This window comes from Struthio camelus, chromosome 1, assembly GCF_040807025.1.
Source record: "Struthio camelus isolate bStrCam1 chromosome 1, bStrCam1.hap1, whole genome shotgun sequence".
NCBI classification, from domain to species: Eukaryota; Metazoa; Chordata; class Aves; order Struthioniformes; family Struthionidae; genus Struthio; species Struthio camelus.
This window is the reverse complement of record NC_090942.1, coordinates 150,475,808-150,497,302: the sequence shown is the minus strand read 5'-3', so window position 1 is coordinate 150,497,302 and position 21,495 is coordinate 150,475,808. Positions and strand designations below refer to the sequence as shown.

The 21,495-nt window shown below is 41.1% G+C and overlaps 1 long non-coding RNA gene across 1 annotated transcript; it reads left to right on the top strand.

The window, feature by feature from the left end:
• The first annotated feature begins 10,225 nt into the window (after positions 1–10,225).
• Positions 10,226–19,536, top strand: LOC138063620 (uncharacterized). The gene is made up of 3 exons (XR_011137121.1): positions 10,226–11,374; positions 12,337–12,505; positions 14,418–19,536. It is a non-coding gene; the product is annotated as an uncharacterized lncRNA (long non-coding RNA).
• The last annotated feature ends 1,959 nt before the right edge of the window (positions 19,537–21,495 follow it).

Below are 21,495 nucleotides of genomic sequence, written 5' to 3'. Positions count from 1 at the left end.
GTTAATGTGACATGCTTAATAATGCTTGGAAGGGTGCAGGCATCTGCATTTATCAGCCTGCTGTGGCTGAAAAAAACTCTGACAAGCAATCCCAGCACAAGCACAGCCTATGCTTTTCTAAAACAAGGGACCATACAATGCCCAATTGATAATATTGCTTCTGAGATGAGACACTGTATTTTTCTAAGAGAAACTTATGTGATGCCAAAAACTCACTTTATCCTTAGGTTATACTAGAGCGTGACAAATTCACTTTACAGTTTTGCTTTTCATTGGCATTTTCTCATAATTACCTTCTAATTTAAACAACTCAATCCTTGAATACAAAGTGTGGTTTGATTAATAGCACCACAGCGGCACCTTGGTGAAATCAGGTCCAACCAGCTATCTATACTTTTTTCCAGTTAATAAATGATAGTTCGAAGGTCATCATAACATAATTGAAAAGTTGAAGGCTCATGTAATTAGTATACAATGTGCAGCTTTCTACACCCCTTGTTATTTGTACAACTTCATTAGTAATGCTGTTGTTTGGTGAGGTTTTGATTTGAAAAGGAAGGCGCTCTTGAAAGGTGACTGCTTGAAAGCTAAACCTTATTTAGCAAGAAAAAAACCAGCGTCAGCCAGAGCTCAAACTTCCCTTAGCTCAGATGTAAGAGGATGTGAATGAGAAACCCAGCTCCCTTCCTTTCCTCAGCAGAGATACTCATTTCTCATTTTCCTCTAGCTCTTTCTCAATTGTTGCAGAGAGAGCTATACCAGGTTCAGTCTCCTTTAGCCAGCAGGCCCTACCGTGTACTATCTCCTTACCCAAAAGCTAGAATATGCAAGTTACCACATTTTTTGATCACTATATAAACATGATGGATTAGATCATGGTTGACCCTTACAGGAAAAAACAGAAGTAAGAGGGGACGGTGGAGAAGAAGCAGTGTTTAAGCTGCCTCTTGTGCCTTGTCCCACTGTGAATTGTCTGTTTTTGGTGTTCAGTGGAAACACAGTTCTCGTGTTTTGGGTCTTGCTCCTGCCTTACTTCCGTGGAGTGTCTGAGGAAGGGGCAGAGGGAGGACGGCTCTGGAAACATTGACCATTTAAAGAGTGTAGGTGAAGAGAAGGGGATGAAAATGTTCATTTATAACCAAGGTGAGGATGGAACATGTTTCATTTGGGACTCAGAGGTGAAAAGCACTATAGCCATTGTCTTCTGTCCTCAGACAGCCATATCCAAGATGTTGGGCTCATCACAGCAGCATAGAATTGGAAGTATCCAACTCCATATAGCTGTCCCTTGGAGGATGTTGCATTGCGTTTCGGGTCCTACCGGGGTGTGTTGCAAGCTGCATCTGACTCGTGCCTGGATTGCCTTTTATGGAAACTGCTATATATCCTAGTCTCAGCTCCATGTGACACTGGGATATAGCCATGTCATACCTTTTGACCCAAGAGTTCAGATGTGCTCTGGACTCTTGTTAACACATATGTAGCAGAAGAGACCATCCAGGTCATCATGTACCAGACAAATGCATTCAATAGGTGTTTTGTATGGAAAACTATTGATTTTCTAGCCCATACATTTCAGTACACCACTTCCCAAACATAGAACTGTTAATAAGGGGACTTCTTTGCATTTCTGATTTTGCTTTCACAGTTTTACTTTCTTAATTACATTACGTAATATTAGCAAATAATATTTTCTGTTTGGCGTGCTGAGTAAGTATAGGTATCTTCACAGAGAAAGTGATATCCTATGTGACAGAGGGGAACCCAGTTAAAGTAGGTGGGAGATGTGCCTGAATACGGACAGAAAGGTTTGGCCTTTGGAATTATACCAAGGTGTTTCAGAGCTCCTTGTTCCCACTGCTTTTCTCTTTCAAATGTGATGACTAGAGCTGTCTATGCAGAACTCATTTGAACTAAAAATAAATATCTTTTAAAACAGTTTCTTCATTCTCTTCTCTCTCAAAAAGTCTCAGGTACGAGATGGCTTTTTCTATGCTGGTGTTTAATGTGTGTGAACAGTGAAATACTGATTTTACTTCACTTATATGGCAAAGGCCAAACCTGTGACCAAATTCTTGTGTTGCTAAAGACTGGATGTGCTCCTTTGAACTAGTTTAGTTACTAACCTACAGTGATCATTTATTGTAGGCAAGTAAAAACAGAGGTAGCTTATTCTCCTTAACAAAACAGCCACTTCACAGTGTTTAGAGACGTTGAAGAAGATATGAAGTGGTCTTAGTGCACATGAGAAGCAGATTCAAACAGATATGGTAAATGTTAATTGTGACTTCTTGTCAGTTTTCCTTTGAAAGCTTACAAGTTCCCTGACAGGCACACAATTATGGAAAGAAATATAAAAAAATCATGGAGCGGATGTGATTCTGTGCCCAGGGATTATCCTGTAACCCCGAAAGGTTGAACTGATATTGCTTTTGCAAAGGAAAGCAGCAGGTGAGAGTCTATAGGCTTTCTCACAAGTGACAGGAGATTTAAGAAGTACCTCATCTGGAATCCTCACCATTCTGGGGAGGATGTTGAAAATTAATGTAATTATACACTTCCAAATTGATGAGAATTGATGTCATTACAGACATAGAGGCACTTACATCTGGGTGAGCATTCACAAGGAATGACCCTTCCCTAGTAAGACCCTTATATGATATAGATTCTGTAATAGCGAACATCACTGGTAGTCTGCTGTTTTCCATTTTCTTTTTCTTACTATATGAGCAAGACTTGATGCTTGTCTGCTATTACAAAGTTTTCTGCCTGTAATGGCCGTAAAGGAGGTGAAAAGGTCCAGTAAGCTTTAAATTGGTATGCCATTGAAGCTGAATTGCATTTTTGTGACTCAATCAACAGGGTGAATGTTCATATTGGAACGATAACTTTTTTTTCAAAGTACAAATTGTCCCCGCCAACCTGAATTTAACAGTGAAACAAGTGGAAATTGATTCTGTCCCTCAGAAGGAGGGGAAGTGTGATAAAATGCATTGTTTAAGATCAGGGTTTATCTTTCATTAAAATATCTACACTGATGTTTCAAAGAGTGGAATGTTATTCTCTAAAAAGGACATCCTTCCATTTTCATGTTATTGTTTTGGTTAATTCTGTATTTACAGGCAACTCTCTGCACTGTTCAGTTAAACAGATAAGCTAAAAGTAGCAAGTAGCTCCGTGCTTTTTTCCCCAGAAAAACATGCCTACTGGACCTGAAAGCAAGAGGTACACAAGAAAATCTTTGCCCTCAGAGTGAATACTGTGGTTTGATTTCTCTGCCAAGACTCCAGGCTTCACAAAAGCTTAGTAATAAGCATGTAGAATCCTCAGTTAAGAGTTGTATAACATACTAAGTGCTTGTAACTTCTAATGCTATATACCTTTTAATCCTGGAAATACAGTGTATCATAAGTGAGCCATACACTTAATTACTGATTAAGACGTAACTATTGAAAACACTGTTGCTATCATGGCTAGTTTTTTTTTGGCAGAAAAAAGTTATGCCAAATCTGTGAGATCATGAACTGAAGGTAGTTGAAAATAATATCAAAATTAGTTTCAAAACCCGCAGGATTAGATGTGAGCTCTGAAGATTGACACCAAATGAAGTTCTGCTCCTCATTCTTTTTATGGCAATACACAAATATTTGGGCAGATAATAGGTAAGGAACAACAGCACTATACCGTGTATAGAACTTTCCTCAGAAAATGCTATCCCATTTCAGACACAGAGACACAGACAGCACGTGTTTATGGTGAGGCAGAACTGCACTGGCCACCTTACAAGCTGATACCCAGTGACAATCCGTTCATGCTCGCATGTTAGTTTCCTTTCTCTTAGATTAAAAAGTATAGTTAGCCTAAGATGAGGCCCTTGCCATTCTATGTAAGCCACAGACTATATGCATGTGAATAATGGTATCTTGGAACTGAAAAGTCTTTTACATTACCTTTTACATTAAACACCTTAGGTAAAATCTTCCTGCCTTACTCAAGCAAATAATTCTATTGGATACAGAAATCATGATTTATCTCATCTTCAAATATCTGTTACTGGCCGTGGTTGATCTAGAAATCATTTTGTCTTCCTTAACTTTTCTTTGTGTGTGTGTGTGTGTGTGTGTGTGTGTGTGTGTATTAATGCCTGAAAAAAACAAGCTAACCTTACGATAAAGGCTAACAATTGAAAAAGTTGTTTTTCAATATTAAAACCTACTTGTATTGAGATGTTGCACACCTGTGACAAAGGCTATTTTTTTCACCCTGATAAGGAACTGGTAATAAACCAACAGTGGCTTGTTTTTAATTGAAAAAAGGTTGCATGCTTAAAATGAATCCACATATTGGTAACATAAAATGAGGATAAATAGAATTGATTACTAATCATTTATATTGAGGCACTGTAAATCTGGATGAGCATTCACAAGGAATGATTTTACTGATAAGACCTTATATGATGTAATTTCTATTAAGACAGACATCACTGTGTAGTCAGCCATTTTCCAGGTCCCTCCCCCCACCTTTTTTTTTTTTTTTTTACTATATGAGGAAGACTTGATTCTTGTAAAGATGTGTGATGTTGTTAATGGCTGTGCAAATGTTTTTAGTCCGGGCAGCCTAAAGTACAGGGTAGCAGGGAAAGCATCAGGGAGGGATGTCATTGCTCCATAGGATCTGGCAGAAGTTGATTACTGAAAGAGAGTTGCTCCCTTGAAGTTTGTGGCAGGTTCTGGTATCTAGAAAAAGTGATTGCTGTAGAGCTGTCTGTGAAAGATTAACATTATCTGTAAATAAAGGAAATATACAGATAGCATATGCGCTGATACCACAAAACTAATTTCTTATTCACTTGGGAAAATAATCTGAAAGGCTTCAGACAGCTCCTCTTGTTCACAGAGAAGGTTGTACGAGGCAGGTAGTGCCGGTTCAGACCTTTGTTCAGTTCTTCATAAGAAGAGGGGTTGCACTATGAGGAAAACTTGCTGCAGACCCAAACTCTCTATTTTCTCGTAATCTGAGTTCTGAAATCTGATTTTTCACATATGAATTAAAATTCATGAATACAATGAAAGAGAGTTTGTATCTATGGCAAAGTTTCTTTACCTGGTCTAATAATACTGTATTTCCTCTTTACTCAGTGGGAGACATCTCAAATGCAGCTGGAATGATGTCATATGACCATAGTTAAAATCAATACTCTGATTAACTTGATTACTTTGTTCTTTTGTTTAATGCATCTGTATACCACTTCCAGATACGTTTACACTTAACACAGATATAAACTGAACAGCAAAGTTACCTATCATCACATCAGTTAACCAAGTGCCAACTGAAGAATCAAAATATCTCTCAAGCTCTCTGGTCCTCCATATAGCACTCTGGAAATGGTCTGAGTAAATATCTAATTAATCTCAACGCATCTCCTGAAGATGATTAAACATGGTCTTTGCCAAGTAAAGGGATTTTGAATGACATATCCTTCTCTGAGACATCAGGCATCTAACTGGGGAATTGCGAGGACACCTCTGAGCTGTGGTGTCCGTGCATCCTGATGGCATGTTAGAACAAGGCCTAGCGTGCATCATTTCTCCCTAATGACCTACCCTCGTTTCCACTTGAAGAAAACTTGCAACAAACTCTAGGAAGAAGCCATGGTGACCTCCAGCAGTCCCCTGATCTCGCCAGTGAGGGACTGGGACTTTGGGACACAGCGCAGAAGGCATTGCATTTGCCCCTTAGTTTGGGTGTAGCATCAGAGTCCTCTGGCTGATGGATTTCTTGACTGAAAATGAAGAGAGATGCTGTTTCAGATACAGCGAATCAGAGTCATAAGTGGTTCTACAAATCATAGGATACTACTTGATTTAGACCTGAGAAATGAGCTTAGAAGCCAATGACGTTTATGCAACATGGGAATAACAGGGCCTCAAGGGGCAAACCTGGATGTGCAGCTACATTCCACACTGGTTTTATTTCTCAGCTGTCTGAGATCTCAGTTAAGCATCTCATAACAGCACGTGGGGAATTGTAGCAAAGTCCGCACCTCTAAGAGAAGCTTCTAACTCCATAACCAACTGGACAGACAGAACAGCCCTGGCTACTGCTGCTAGCAATGAGATTGAGAAACAATGTGGGTTTCAAGCAGGAGATTTTACATTTTGGGATCAAATTCTTCAGGGAATGTGAAGCAGGGCCCTCATGCCTTCTGCAGTGAGGAATGGATGAATCATCCTCACTGCAGAGAGTTACACACAAAATGGGTTCAGGATTTTCCAGTGCATTCAGCACTGACCTAATAACTTTCTTATTGGTGTCAAACAGCACAGAGGTGGGCCGGAGCTAATTGTCTGTGACAGTTATTTAAGGAAATGGTGCAAGTAACACCTTGCATGTAAAACTCACAGGAAGTCAGAGGACATCAGAGTAGATGTCTGAGCCTCGGGGTGATCACAAAGAAAGAGAATCTTTCTCACCTCTCCTGACTCTTGTTCTTAAAGTTTTGAAACAGATTTTAACTGAGTAAATCAAGTGGCTTTTCCCAGTCATTTAAGAGTCTATGGTGCCTGAGTTGAATGGTCTTTAACGTTAGTCTTTTAATGTAGTGATTAAACATGACAGGGATTAAGTCACTATCCAATGGCAACTCGCCTAGGTGCGTTGTTGGTTAGACACAGAGTACAAAGCCAAATGCTCTTAAGCACCCAGGCATACTGCTATTTCAAAACGTAACAAGTCCTGTCATGTCTTGTGATTATGAAGCATTTCGTTTTTATTGAAGGTAAGAGTGAAACAAAAAACTGATAAAAAACATCTTCCAAAGTGAAAAATAGAATGTGGACGCAAGTGAGAGCAGAAACCTAAGGCTTTCATCCTCAATGCATTTTAAAAAATATGTATGGTATATTTTAGCTATATTTATGACATACCTGTTCTAATGAGAAAAGGACTTACAAATACATAACTTCTTAAGTATCCAGATGAGAGACTAACTTACACATTTAAGGCAAATCAAATCAAGTTTGACACAAGAAACAAACTAAGAAAAACATTCCTTTGACTGCCGAGTCACCTAAAAGACTCCCCAGGAAATGTCAGAAAGAAGGGTGCCTGAGCATCCCCTACATGAGCCTTTAATTATATCAGTACATACCATTTTTTTTACCTGAAAGATTTTTGCCTGAATGCACTGCCCAGGATGGGCAGGGCCTCAGTATGCTTTTTAACTCTTCATCATTTTATGTGGGCCTTAAGGTTAATATACTGCTCATGATTTCAACCCTGTGCTGAAGACAACATCCTTTGTTTCCTCACAGGCCTTTTCCTATAGTACTAATTACTATAGCAACTGAGTGCTTCACGTTTTTTTTATTTTCATAACATCTCAAAGAGACGAATAGGTAGTATTACTCCATTTTAGAGATTAGCAATAGAAAATGTGAAGTAAAAATAAAGCAAGTTTATTCACTGAGGGAAAATGCCATTTCAGTGAAATTAATTTGTCTATTGGCAGGTTTTGATTTTACCTGGTGACCTGTCCAGGAAGTGTGACTGTGTTATACTGGAAGTATGATTCTTCTTTTCCTCTGGGAAAATCAAATGAAAATGTTTTTCTTCTACCTGCTTGACTTTAAGAGGAATAAATTTTTTTCTTTTTTTACTCTGGCTCCAAATAGTTCATTTGAAATCTCTTAAAAAGAAGTAAACTGTGTTTACTTATGGCACATTATAGTATGAGAGAGAATTTCCAGCCTCTCTGCCAGTGGAGTAGAGCCCTTGGTGGGTGTTTTCTCATAATACGGATTCTCTATGCAGGAGTTACACGATGCAGCATGGCATGGGAAATGTAATCCAGATTGGGAGTCTGATTTCTAAAAAGCAAAGAAAACATAGAGGTTTAATCATGCGGTTGATACCTGTGGGCATGTCAAAAACAGGGATGAAAATTTAAGTTTCCCTGTGGAGACCAATGCCAATTATGCAATCAAGAACAAGACAGAGAGCAATGGCTGGCTGCCCTGTGCTGGGTGAACGAGGCTCCCAAGAGAGCCAGACACTTTGCCAGAAACTATCGTAGGTATTTGTTGACAGAAAAAGTAAGGTGAGACTCAACCCCTCTAAGTTCCTGAGCTCAGAAACTTTTGCTTTATTCATTCCACCTTTTCTTTACATTCTGCTTTATTATCTCTTGTTCTACCCTGGTCCCATATGCTCTCCTTTCTCTGCATTCCTAGTTCTCTCCAAGCTTCTGTGTTTCCTGTATAGTGTTTTGTTTACACAGCAGTCTTCCTACTACTTCCTACTGTCAAATACCAGTCCCTGCTTTGCTCTTTTATATTCCCACTGCTCAGCCAGGCACAGTTTTCTTTTTCTAATCCCCCTCCATGTTTTTTTCTCTTAGTCTTGCCAGCCTCCAAACCTATATGTTCCCCATTTTGCCCTCCTAATCCTCTTTGCCTTTCCCCAGTCCAGCTGCTGGTCCTACCTCCCCCAAACCCGTGAAATTATGTTGATTCCTGCCCACTCTGCATTTGAATCAGGTGTCCTCCTACCGTGGTGCTTGGATGGCATTGATGTTTTTTCATTTCAGCTACTGCACAACCTGAAGCATCCTAGAGCTATTAAAGCGCTGCCCTGTGTAAAACAGAATAGATCCTGAGCGTGATGGCATAGCCAGCCCCTTTGGGGAGTGCTTGCTTAGGCCAGAAGGTCCGCTGACATCAGCAAGGTTTCTCCTAGGTGAGCAGGGTTTGTAAAACGGGATCCTTCAGTTTAGATCTAATAGCATAGGGCTGGTAATACTAGTAACTATTATGTTACTAGTGGGTGACAATACCTAGGTAATGGATGTTGTCTTTAACCAGAGGTCTGGCTGAAGATCAAGTGTACAGAGAGCACTGGGAAAGCGAGAGGCAGGAGAGGTGAAGAGAATTTGCAGGAGTGTTAGGGCAGGTTTGGAAAGGCACCAAAGGCCTTCATTTCAGGTATTGGGCCTTGCTTCGCTCAGCTTAGCTGCCTGAAATCCTCTCACATGACTAAATTCTCTCCTTTTGTGGGGAAACCCTGCCAATGTGTGCACGAGAGGTAATTACTGTGGTAGCGAGAGACTGAGGACAAGGAGGAGGTTCTTGGGAAACCTGCCTGGGGGAACGGTGTTGCACTCTCGGATGGTTGTGCTCCTGCAGGGAAGGAGTTTCCAGGCTGGGGTGGATGCAGGTGGCAGAGGGTTAGTGAGGAGGCAGCGTGGATTGTAGGTAGAGAGTGGGCAGAGGGGGCCTGGCTCTTCTTCACAGGAGGCCTATGCTTTCCTTGCGTGGGGCAGCTAAGCCTTTTAGACAGCGCTATTCTTTTTGGTTCCTCTGGAGTTTGCTTTTCTCATGCCCTCTGAGAGAGTAAGAGTTAATACACAAAGTGGCAGCATTATCCCCCAGCTGGAAATGGCAGCGAAAGCCCTTCGGCATGCCAGTGTGAGCCCGCGGCATGGGGCGCCAGCACCTGGCTCCTTCACTCTCGCAGCTGGCTGCAGCTCCGCACCTCAAAGCCCTGGGGCACCGGCCGTGTGCCCTTTGCAGGGACGGGTCTGCTTCCTGTCTTGGCAGAAAGGCAGTGCAAAACTAGTACTATTTTGACCCTGTTCTTCTCCTCCTTTTGTGTATATCAGCTTCATCCGGCTAGCATTTCATGGAGGGGAAGAAAGGATGCTCAGGCCATTCATAAAATTAGTTTGAAGAATGCTGTAGGCTTCTGCTGGAGGAAAGCTGTCTTATGATTTGCAGAGATGCTTTGAAGCGAGAGATTATTTTAAGCAATATGCGCAAGCGGGCCTGGTTAGAGTATTCTTCCAGCTTAGTTGGTGACTAACCCTAATTTCAAGGTTGTCTGAAGATGGCCAAAGAAATGGGGAACCAGTGCATAAACTGAAGACAAAGCAACTCAAAGCCAAGAAACCTGCACTATAATGAGGGAAGACACCTATATGGTAAAGAAACTGCAGTCTGTACTTGCTGCTGTGCTTATTTATAACTTGTATTTGAAAACTCATTATCTATATGGATAGTATGGCTGAATTAAGTTAAAGGAAATAAAGACCTTGCGCAACAAACAAACTGAAAATATCAAACATATGGGACAACCTGATTTCTAACAGTGGCCAAAAAAAAAAAAAAAAAGCTTTTACTGTGTATTTTAAAGAGTTTCAAAGACATTAAAAATCTCTGGCCCGATTTAGCTGTATCCGGAGAGCTGATGCAATCCATATCAGTAGGGAATTGCTTAACACATCTGGGCAGAGTTCCTGCTGGTGGTGTGTGTTGGACTTCTTTGCGGTGTAAAAGGCAATATGTGGGGTTTTGTGGCCCCCTCTCTGGATTCCTCTCCATGAGCTTTTCATTTCTGTTTCCCTTGTTTGTCTGTGGTTACTGGCTGGGTCCTGACTGCGAGGCTGGGCCATATCTCCGAATAAGCAGGCACATTTGAGCCTGCTGCGCCTCAGACCCCTAAAAAGTATGGTTTGAAATGGTGGCATCCTTTTAAATATCATTAGCTGGTGTCTTTTGCTGTTATTTATATTTCTGTTGGGCCTGAGAGGATCCCGAATGGAGATCAAAGTCCCCTTGCCCTAGGTTTTCTAGGCAAAATAATCACGAGCGTTGAAAATAAGAGTCCCTGTGTCAAACCCTACGTGCAGAGAAACAGGAGGTGAAGACAACAGGTGCATCGAGCACTGCGGCAATGGTGCTTATTGCGGTAAGCAACAGTCTCAGAAAACAGCTCTAAGCTTATAAAAGCCTTCTTCAGCCAGAGTAAATCACTGTAGCTTCTCCCTCATAGCTGGCCCGAGCTTTAGTGAGGTTACACTCAGTCTAGGATCCTCCCGTAGCAGTTAGAGGCTCTTCTAAACACTTCCATATAAATAATCCCTGAGTTCTTGAAAGCGCCCATCCAGCATGAGACTAAGGTATGTCTTCATCCTTTTAAATATCATTGTTGCTGAGGGGAAACCCCTACTTTTTCCTCTTCAGCCTCCTCTCCGCCGCTCCCCCCCGCCTCGCTGGCAAGGATTAGGCCAGATGACAGCCGACCTTGCTGCCTCGGTTGCTGCACCGAGGTGCCCGGTGGCCCCGTGACGCATTGGCGTTTCCCCTTCCCTCCATTTGGCTTTGCTGCCGCAACTGCCTCCGAGCCCGGGGCTGCAGTTTCTCCCTGCGCAGTGCAAGGAGATAACACTTTGAACTTTCACTTCAGCCTTGCGTTTGGCGGCGGGTCTGAAGGGCACAGCGAAGTGCAAAGAGCAGGCAAGGGGCCAAGAAGGCAGCAGAAAGCTCCTGAACTGAAGATATCGGATTTACCTCCATTCATTTTGACTTTTGAGCCCGCGGTAGGTGTTGCCAGGGTCGGACCAGCGACTGGGCTGGCTGCAGTCGCACCGTTTTAAACAGCTTTGTGGGAATGCAGCTATAAGCTTTTCTTTAATTTTAAAGGGTGTGAGGTTTGGTTTGGGGGTTTCTTTTTCTGAGCTGAATTCTTTACTGTCGAAATGTGTAACCTTGTGATACCAAAAGCCCATTTCAGGGTCTGTGAACTGGCTCTGGAGCTGGTTAGTCATCCGTGATACTTTTATAAAATATCCCTGTGAAGCACCTCTCTTTCTTCCCCTGGATCTTAATGAGACTTATCAGGATTGAGTGAGGAACCAGTTCAGAGTGTGGTTTACCAAGACTCTGAATTGGAAAAAACACTACAAAACCTTCTTTGTTGGTGGTGGTGGTGAGGGCAATTATTATGAAAATTATGTCAGGATGTATATCTGTGTGTGCCGGTGTGCGTGCATGCAAATCTTGATTTGGAAGTGGAAGTTATGGCAGCTACCACTGACAAAATGGAAGCATATTTTTGACTGCCATAAGGCTATTTCATGAGCCTAAAATATTGTCACAGGACTGTATTGTTTGCTGATTTTCAAAAAGACAGTGAAATTATGATCCCATTGAAATTGCTATGAATTTTAATGGATGCAAGCTATTACAACAGTGAATAAGAACTAAAAGACCCACTTTTTCTGTTGCCTATTTGAAATGTGGTATTTTATTATTACTGTTGTCATTCTTGCTGCTGGTGTGAGGTGCTGAAGTGAAATTAATATTTCTGAAGACTCTGCTAGAAAAAACAAAATAAAAAGAATTCTACATTAGCATGGGTAACGCACATTCCCCTTTAATTGGTACGTTGTAATTTTCCTTCTTCGTATTTTCCTTCTGGTGTTCAAAAGTACTTTTCAGTTTATCCAAAGTACTTCTTAATTTTACATTCTAGCCTAGCTGGTTTATTTTTCTATTTCAGAAGAGCCAAGTCGATTTGTCTTGGCAAGCCAAATTCATTTTCTTTAGATGAGAGAGTTTCACTGAAGTCTTAGTTCCGAAGTTACACAGCCCCCTAAATGGTGAGTTCCAGCTCTGTACACAGAGGCACAGCTGTACAACTGGCTGAACTTTTTCTCGCAAAAGCACAGGTAGGAAAGAAATTTTTTTTCATCTGTGTTACTTGTTTACCCATCCCAGTTACAAGTCTTTAGGCAGGGTGCCTACAGGGCAAACCTAAGGATGAGAAAAGATGGAACAGACCTCATCACTGCTTTTTTTTTTTCAGGTGTCTCACACAAGCACACACAAAAATCACTTTGATTTGATGACAAAATCACTTTGGTCTTATCTGGATTAAGTTTTTAACTCAAGCTGCCCATCACAGCTGAACTTCAGAGAAACCAGGAAAGTACCTCGCCTAGTTACAGGAAGCAGAGATGCAGAACCAAGTCATATGAGACCACCTATACAATTTTAGCTCATGCTGTTGCAGAGGCTGAAGCTATCAGACGCATCTTGTCTCATTTTTAGTTTTAAATTTACGTTATGTTCCACTGGGGTCAGCAGATAAATTTGACATATAGATGATCACATAGACAAGCCCGCTCCTTTCTGTTTCTCTAATTTTTATCAACCGCTCCAGAAGTTTTATGCTCTAAGCTGCAAAAAGACTTTTGACTTTACAGTATTTTTCGTTCAAATTGCTGTACCTATCTCTGATTGGCTTGACAAGTCTTATGCATACACAGAACTGGATTGTCAAAGGTCTATGAATAAGTTTTTCAGCTGATCAGTATTCCCTATCTGATGCTGGACAGCAAAATATTTCTGTATGTATTTAAATGCCAGCTGTTCCAGTCACTGGTTCAAAGCTTACATTGTTTACTGCAAAACCTCATAAACTATAATAATTATCTGTGTCCCAGAAGAGCCCCTTTATACAAAAAATAACAGTCAAACAGTGGATCAAGTTGGTGATAGTCTCAGCTGTACATCCTTCTGCCAATAACGGCTGAAGGACTGAAGGAGAGAGAAGTGTGAGACTCTTCCCAGTCCTTACCTGGTTATTTTTCCCTGCTGGTCTCTGCCCTTCTCTCCACTTTCCCTGACTGTTCAACGGATGTGTAGAAATGGGAGCAACCTCAAACAAAGTGCATGGCTCTGAAGACAGTAGCTAGTGTTTTATACAAGAAAAACTGAAAGAAGTTGTAACAGAAGGATTTACGTATCTCTAAGAGAAAGGAAAACTACTTGAAAATGAATGTTTTTGTATGCAATGAAATTTCAAGTTATTAAGCAAAAAGAGAAGCAAATAATACATAGACAGAAGGAGCAATTTAATCTTTTCACGTGAGACTTTAGAAAATGCTTTAGTTGCATAAAAATCTGTGTCACATTTAACTCTTGGAGCAGAGTGACTGTATAATTAACTATTCCATCTGAGGATGATGCCACATTAGAAAATCAGGTGACATAAGCAGAGTTAAGACAGAACATAAATAAGAACCGTGGGGCAGAATCAGTGCTGTGAGGGGAAATATGCCTAGACAGAAACTGCGTCCCAGGTACATAAAAGAATATCTGTAGTACTTTAAAATCAAATCATAGAAGAATTCAGAACTTGTGCTACTTTGGAAGACATAGACCATCTCTAAAAAGGTATTGGAGTGTGGAAGAAAATTGAATGTGTGTGTGTGCATGTGTGTGTTTTATGTCATCTCTTTTACCTTAGTGCCTAAGATAGGTGCTTAGCCTACCTTGAGTCTCTCAATAGTCAGTGGAGCAAGAGAGACTCTTGCCTGGCATGATTCCTTGTATCTTAAAAAGTAGTAAAGCATCATTGCTTGCTCATATAGTCCCTGAGGACAATACTGAAAGCCTTACTGAAAATTTTAACACAGAGAATGCTGAAAGAAATGAGACATGCCCCATCATAGAAATAATGACCAAAACTGGACGCACTTTTGACATGTTATAGCTTCAGAAAAAGCCCCCAAAAGATTCAGTTTTAGCTAATCCACTAAGAAGAAAAAAATGTATCTGTTCTTTTTTCCTTTGTAGGAGTCAAGACATCATCTTCAGTTTTTACTCGGACAACTGCCATCTCCTGCTGTCCTCGGTGCTTCCTGGATTACTCATGGCTCTTCTACTTTGCACAGACTGTGAATTTTTCTCTCAATGCCTTGTGTCGGTTTAATAATCTTTCCTTCAATGCTTCCTTCTGTTTTCCTCTGCTAGTTTCTTAATGGAAGCATCATTCTTTGAAATTTTGGCTGCTTAGGAGCTGAACTTGCTCTGGGGCTGGTTTTCATTTTTACGCTTTTGCAAACTCTATCTCTTTTTGTCTCCTCAAGACCACATTTATCTTCTTCCAGCTTTGTTCTCATTTGTCAGTGCAGAAGAACAGGACCTACTAGTCCACAATCAGCATAACCTCATGCATCTGCTGCAGCCTCCTCTCCAGGATAGTGGAAAGTGCCAGGTACTTCAGTGGAAGGTTTGAGAAAGCCTAGAGCAGGTAGTTTTAGAGAAAAACTTCTCTGAGGGAGAAAAGTTCGCTCTCTGCCACCCTCAAAGACTGCTTTATGTCCTGCAGTCTAAGCTGGAAGATGAGTTCCATTAAATTCAAATCACAATCACAGTTTATTTTTAGAACTTAGCATATTCTTTTTTTCCATGCACATTTCCATTCCCTTTTAATTCACGAAACTCCTGGCCTCAATTACCTCTGGTGGCAATGAACTCCACCTGGCAATCATATGCTGTGGGAAAGGATTGCTTTTCACCCTTTGCCTTTCATTTTCAGCAAATGTCCTTCTGCTCTTGTACGATGGGAAATGATGAACAGGACTCTCTTTCTTTGGTGCCATTCATTATTTTGAACATTTTTATCTTTTCACTTCTTCTCTGAAGTGAACAAGTTCAATTTTACTATTCATCTAGAAGCTTTTCATGCCTCTAATTATTTTGATTGTCATCTCTGAACTCATTTCATTTCTGCTTTGTCCTTTTCAGGGTATCCAGAACTGATCACAATGCACTATGCTGGGACGATAAAAAGTATTTTCAGTATCACTTCCCTGTTCCATTCTTTTCCCTTCCTAACTTTTCTTTTTCTTTTTTTTTTAATCACCGCAAGACATCTTCATCAAAATGCCCGCAGTGACACCCACGTGTTTTTTTCTGACTCTTTGTAGTTAAATTTAGAAGCCAGAAGTTCATATTCTGCCTCCCAGGGTGCAACATCTTCCGTCTGAAAAAGCCACATTCCTCTGTAATGGCATCTTGCTTCATTAGTGTCTCATCCCAGCTCCTTATACTTTTTACATGTCTTGTTTTACTTAAAAGTTGTGTCTTCCACTATTATCTCTGTGTTGCTGCTTCTTTTCTTTTCAAACTTTCTCAGCCAAAGTCTTTTGTCATTTGACCCTCCAAGATTGTTTTGTATCTGCATTTTATTCCATTCCCTTTCCAGAGCCTGAACATCTCTAGTCTTTTTACTTCAATATCATCTATTTTTAAAATACTTTAAATCTGGGGCACATCAAGGCATTACCATGATTTATTATTGGGTCTTAAAATCGTTGCCTTGACTAGTCTGTTCTTATGACACAAACACTTGATTAACTAGTACAAATTGTTAAACAATTCGTTTAACAAATTGTTAAAGTTCAGTCAGAAACACAAACGCTGATCAGCTCATCAATCATACAAGCATGCAGAAGGCCATTGTGCCCCAAATAATAATAACTGACTGATAATTTGTGGGCTTTTCTTCTTCATTAGAGATACTGGACTATAAACTAGGCAACAGGAGAACAAAGTAGTTATGTATTTCATGATTACGTCAGCTACCACAGAGGCAAACTTGCTGATTAGAAAAGAGGAATATTCCAAAACTTTTTTTTTTTTTTTATTAAAAATGCTTATCCAGGAATTGCTTAAGCAATTCTCATTACCAGGAAATAGTTACAGGCGAAAAAAATGTAATAAAAAAAATACTTGAAAAACCCACGAAACACAATTTCTTCTCTCCGAATTGCCAGTTTCTGACTTGCGGGCTTGGTTTCCAGGGCAACAGTTGATAACATAACAAACGCTGAAGGAAGCGCATGAGAGAATTCCCTGTTCTATTTTAGGCAAGAGTTATGTCCTTCAGTTATCGTGAAGGAAATAAGGAGTACTGTGTATTGAAAAGGATTTATACTGCTTCTATGCATGGACTTTGAAGAGCTTTTGCAATCTGCTTGGTGCCTGATGTTTGCCAAGAGATGGAGCTGCAGAGTCAGACACCTACCAAGCCTGACCCTGTAAAACAGAAGTGATATAATAAAATTCTTGGCAGCAAAAGCTTGTAGCCTCTCATACTGATATATGCTCTTTCCCCGCAGCGACAATAGCCTTTAAGTCTTACTTTGGGCTTTGAGCCAACTCTTTCCAATTTATTCCAATTTATTTCGTTAAGTTGTGGTTCAGAAAAGCCAAGAAACAAACTGTATTAATCCGAGTGGATTTTGGCCTCTAGTCGGATAATACTCAGAAACTCAGGATACTCAGAAAATGCTCAGTAGTCGCACAGTTGAGCAGTAACAGGATTAAAAAAGCCTTGGACTTGCCTTGCAAAGTACACTCCTTACATACAACCCCGTAAAAATACCAGTTGCACTGCACAGTTCTTCATCAGCAGGTGATTTTCAGGGGCTAGCTTCACAGTTCAGGCTTTACTCAAAACCTCTTCTCAGCTATTCTTTTCCCTCTGGCTGTCTGAAGTTTCCAGGCACCTATAATGTGAGACAGAACATAATGGTGAGATCCCCGAACTACCAGAGACTCAATTTTCTTAATCCATAAAGTGTCCAATGCCATATGGATTTACGTGCTCAACTCTGGAAGCCATAAACCTGTGTTAGCACAGAGCAAAGCCAAGCTAATACGTGCTCTCAGAGCAGGGCTTGGGTTCAGCTCCTGGATAAAGCAGCGCTCCAGCGTCAAGATCTCTGAGCCAGCTCACATCTGCCCCATGCTCCCCATCCTTCCCGTTCCAGGTTCCCACCAGGTGGAAGGAGTCCAGGTCTGTCTATACCTGCCCATAACAGCCTGGGATTGCCTACAGCCACTTTAGGAGTACATAGAGGTAAAATCACCTACATCACGAGACTGGTGAGCTAATCAGGTTCCCATTCAGATTAAAACCAGCTTGCTTGAACCTCTGCATCTTCCCACAGCACATCTACCACATTAGTCCTCATGCAAAAAGAGCAGAGATAGGGCATGAATGCCTTACCCAAATACCCCCTTGTATCTGAGAACATTTGGGGCATTTTTCTGAGATGTCTAATTTAAAAACTCTGCTCTGCTTCATTCAAAATTGTCACACTTAATGTTTTTTCAACCAGAACCAATAGGTTATTGCAAAATAATCTCTACTTCAAACTCGTTCTTGAGGGAGAGGGGAAAGGAGAGTGAGATGGATCTGCCTGTGCCTTTGCTTGCAATTCTTACCTAAGATCTGTGCGAAACAGTTTTGACCTTCTCTTCCAATAAAGATTTCATTCTTTGTGTAAAGCATGCCCTATCAATAAGAGAGAAGCTCAGAACTAAAGAGAGTAGAAGAAAGTCCTCCTTTTCTCCCTCCTAATTATTTGCATATTTGCTACATAGGATTGAGGAATGTCTTTTTTCTCATTGTTTTTTCATGGGAAAAGGCTGACCTATATTATATGCCTAATTTCAGGAGAAATATCATGGCTGGGAATACTGACCAGGGTTAGGGGTTCAAATGACTTTGAGGGTAAGGATCGTGCAGTGTTTCTGTAGTTGGTATTTCCTTTCAGCTGTCAGAGGCAATTCTTTGCTTACTAACTTTTGAAATTTCTGTTCTTCTTGCGTAATTTAGGGCTATGATTGGCCCTGGCTGGTAGATAGACTGCAAATTTGGCACGGCAACCCCAAGCTGTCGTTAGAGTTTTAGACTGTGCAGAGTTGTTGAAATAAATATTTTTCAGTCTGTCCTCCCAATGAAAAGAGATCATGCTGCCTGTTTGTCTGTCAGTTTGTTACTTGGTGGTTGGGTAGAGAAGAAAATCCAAAACTAGTGCCCATGAGAGAGAAAAAAGAGGAAAGAACTGGGCCTTTATCTTTGCTTGCAGGTGGCTGGCAGCTGGTCAGGGTACATGTGCCTTTTGTATTTATGTAGCTCCAAAACAGCACAGCATGCTCTGTCCCTTTCCTTGGTGTCAAAGAGGGTGGGAGAGGAATTTGTGTTACGTTTAGGAGAAAAAAACCCAAACAAACATATATCTGTTGAAAACCTGACTTCAAAACTTCTTAAAAGGTGGTGTGTTTTTAGAGCAGTAAATTATGAATTTTTCAACCAAAAAGCCCCGTTGGAATTAAGGTCTTCTGACACGTAGACCTACTGGTCCATATGCTCCACTAGAGCAATGATTTCCAGTTTCATATGCATATCCCTGAGGCTAACCAGTCACTGTGAAGCCAGTGCAGGTCTGGCAGGTTTGTTGGATTGGGCACTGGACCGTGGTTCAGGTATAAAATGCCTGTTCCTCACCGCCAAAGCTCACGTTGCTGGTTAGAAACTGTTGTTGTAGGTGAACCCTGGCAACTCACTGAACCTCTGTCTGAGTCTCCCTGCCTTGGTAATTGAAAACATCAATAATGGGTAAAGATAATGATATGTTTTGTCATAGTTTAAGGACATTCTGCTTTATACAGGTAGAGAATGAATTACTATTATCCCATTATTATGTGGTTATTGACAGAGAGGTGGGCGACTCAGTGTGGCGCTCACCAAATTGAACAGAAAGCGCTTAAAGACTTGACCTAGCATTGGAGAGACGCCACTATATTAATGTACATATATCAGCTGATAAAAATATAGCGTGCATGGTATTTTTGCTCTGTGAAAGATTTGAGGAAATTTGGTTCTATTTTCTGTGCGTATTTATCTGAATTTTAAGGGAGGTAGGTCCATGCACTGGAGAGTAGACAAACCACATACATATGAACTGAGCTGTGTTTTAATTAAGCAACTGAGAGCAATATTTTTGCTCTGCATAGGTATTTGATATGCTAAACAGTGTAATGATGTGCACGTGCTTTGTTTATTAAAGGTAAGGTGTCTATAATAAAGTGCTATGATTAAGTAACCACTTTTTGTGGTAAGAGTCCTTATTACAGTGCTCAGTTGCCCCCTGAGGCAATGTTAGACATGGCAAATGCTCTGCTCCACCTTTACCGATAGCTGGATGGGTCTAGCAGCTGAGGCATGCCTACTTTCAGCAAAACACGTACCCTTTGGTGGTTAGGTCTGGAGTTAATTCTTGAGACCAGACAAAACCTTCAGCAATTATTTATGTAACAGCTTTTCTCACTTTCTGATTGAAATGCTCCATTAATGACATTAAGTACTTAAAGAGTGTATCAGGTCAAGTAGATATCTCACGATGTTTTAGTTTTACTCCTCTGGTGAGCCATGTGATACTGTGACTCAGATTTAAGGAATTTTAAAAGTCATCGAATGCTGGAAATATTTAAACCCCTGCTCCTTCCTGTGCTTGTCCGTTTGCAGAACAATAATTCAGTGCCAATTTGGAAGGATTATAATGGGATGAGTATATACCACATTACTTTAAAAAAATTCTCTCTGTGTATAATAGCTCTGATGTTACACACAAGACTTAAGAGAGGGAAAAAAACGCATAGTACATTGGGGCTTTTAAGAAGGAAGAACCAACAAAGGAGCATAGAGGGGCTGGACCACTAGATAGGAATGGTCAATGTGTTTCTCTTAAGCTGGTCAGGAGCATGTTTCTGATAAAAAATGGACCCGGAGTGTTTCATGGAAGCATCTCAAGGTTGATGATCATTCAGCATCCACAGGCAGGGCTCTCCCAGTGCACCTCCCATGGCCCCGGCCATTGCAGGGCTGCCAGCTCCCGGGCTTATTGGCCCCCTATGCTCTGGGAGCGGGGCAGGAAACTGCATCTGGTCGGTCAGTAGCTCCTCGCTGTGAGGCAGACCCCTGCAAGGCTGCCTGGCTGCAATGAAGGAAAAATGAAAGGGCACTAGCCAGTTTTGTGGCTACTCAGCACTGACTAGTCCAGGTGAAATGCCTGATGCTAGCAGAATATTTCCTACAGGGCACAACAGCTGCCAGTGTCTCAGGTTATGATGACTTTCCCACAGGAGAAGTGTATGGGAAATATCTGAACTCGTGGGGTCCATAGCAGGGTAGATGGACTCAAGTCACTGCTACCTCGTGGCTGTTGAATTATTTATACTAAAGTCCATTCTGTTCTTCCTTCTGGGACATCTCCTGGAAGGGACTGTATTCTGCATTACCAAAACTCACTGTTATCATTGGCTCATACCTAAGACATTAGAAAATCCTGTTAACCGAATAAAAAATGACTAAGAACTGAATAGACATGGAGACCTAATTACTGCCTGAGCCTTTCTGGGATTCCTTCAGGACAACGTGAAGAACATCTGCTGGAGTAGCGTGTGTAACAGCAATTTGCCCTTTGAGAGGCTTGGGATGAACGTGACTGTTCTTGGAAAATTGGGGTGCAGATCAGTTATTCACGTGTGTTGGGGTGAGCAGTCTGAAACACAGAGACCTCCTTCCCTCTCAAGCCTTTTCCTCTAATGTTTGTTAACTTCACTATTGTTAAGTTGAAGACTTGTTACATTATATAGGCTCTAATTCACACTTCTTTTTTTCGCCAGTGTGGGGTGGATTGGGCTACATGTAGTCCATTGTTGCTAACGCTGGGTAATGCAAAAGCTAGGTAAGGACCTTCAGTTTCTGGGCTGTCAGTCTGGTACTTTTCACAAGCAATATATTCACTTGGGAAAGAAAAAAAAGCCAATGCCTTCTGTGCTCATGGCTCAAGCTGTTCCCTCCCAACCTCCTGCACTGTGTTGATATGGCAACAGGCTGCCAGGTTTTACATCAAGAGCAACACTGCAGCACTTCGTTGTAACAATTTATGATTGTTGGTTCAAGACACCTGCAGAACCTTCTTCAGTGCTTCCCTCAACTCCCCTGAGCTTCCAGTTCAACCTGTTTTTCCTCCTATAAAACCATCAAGTTATTTCCTTTCCTATTCCAGTCCAC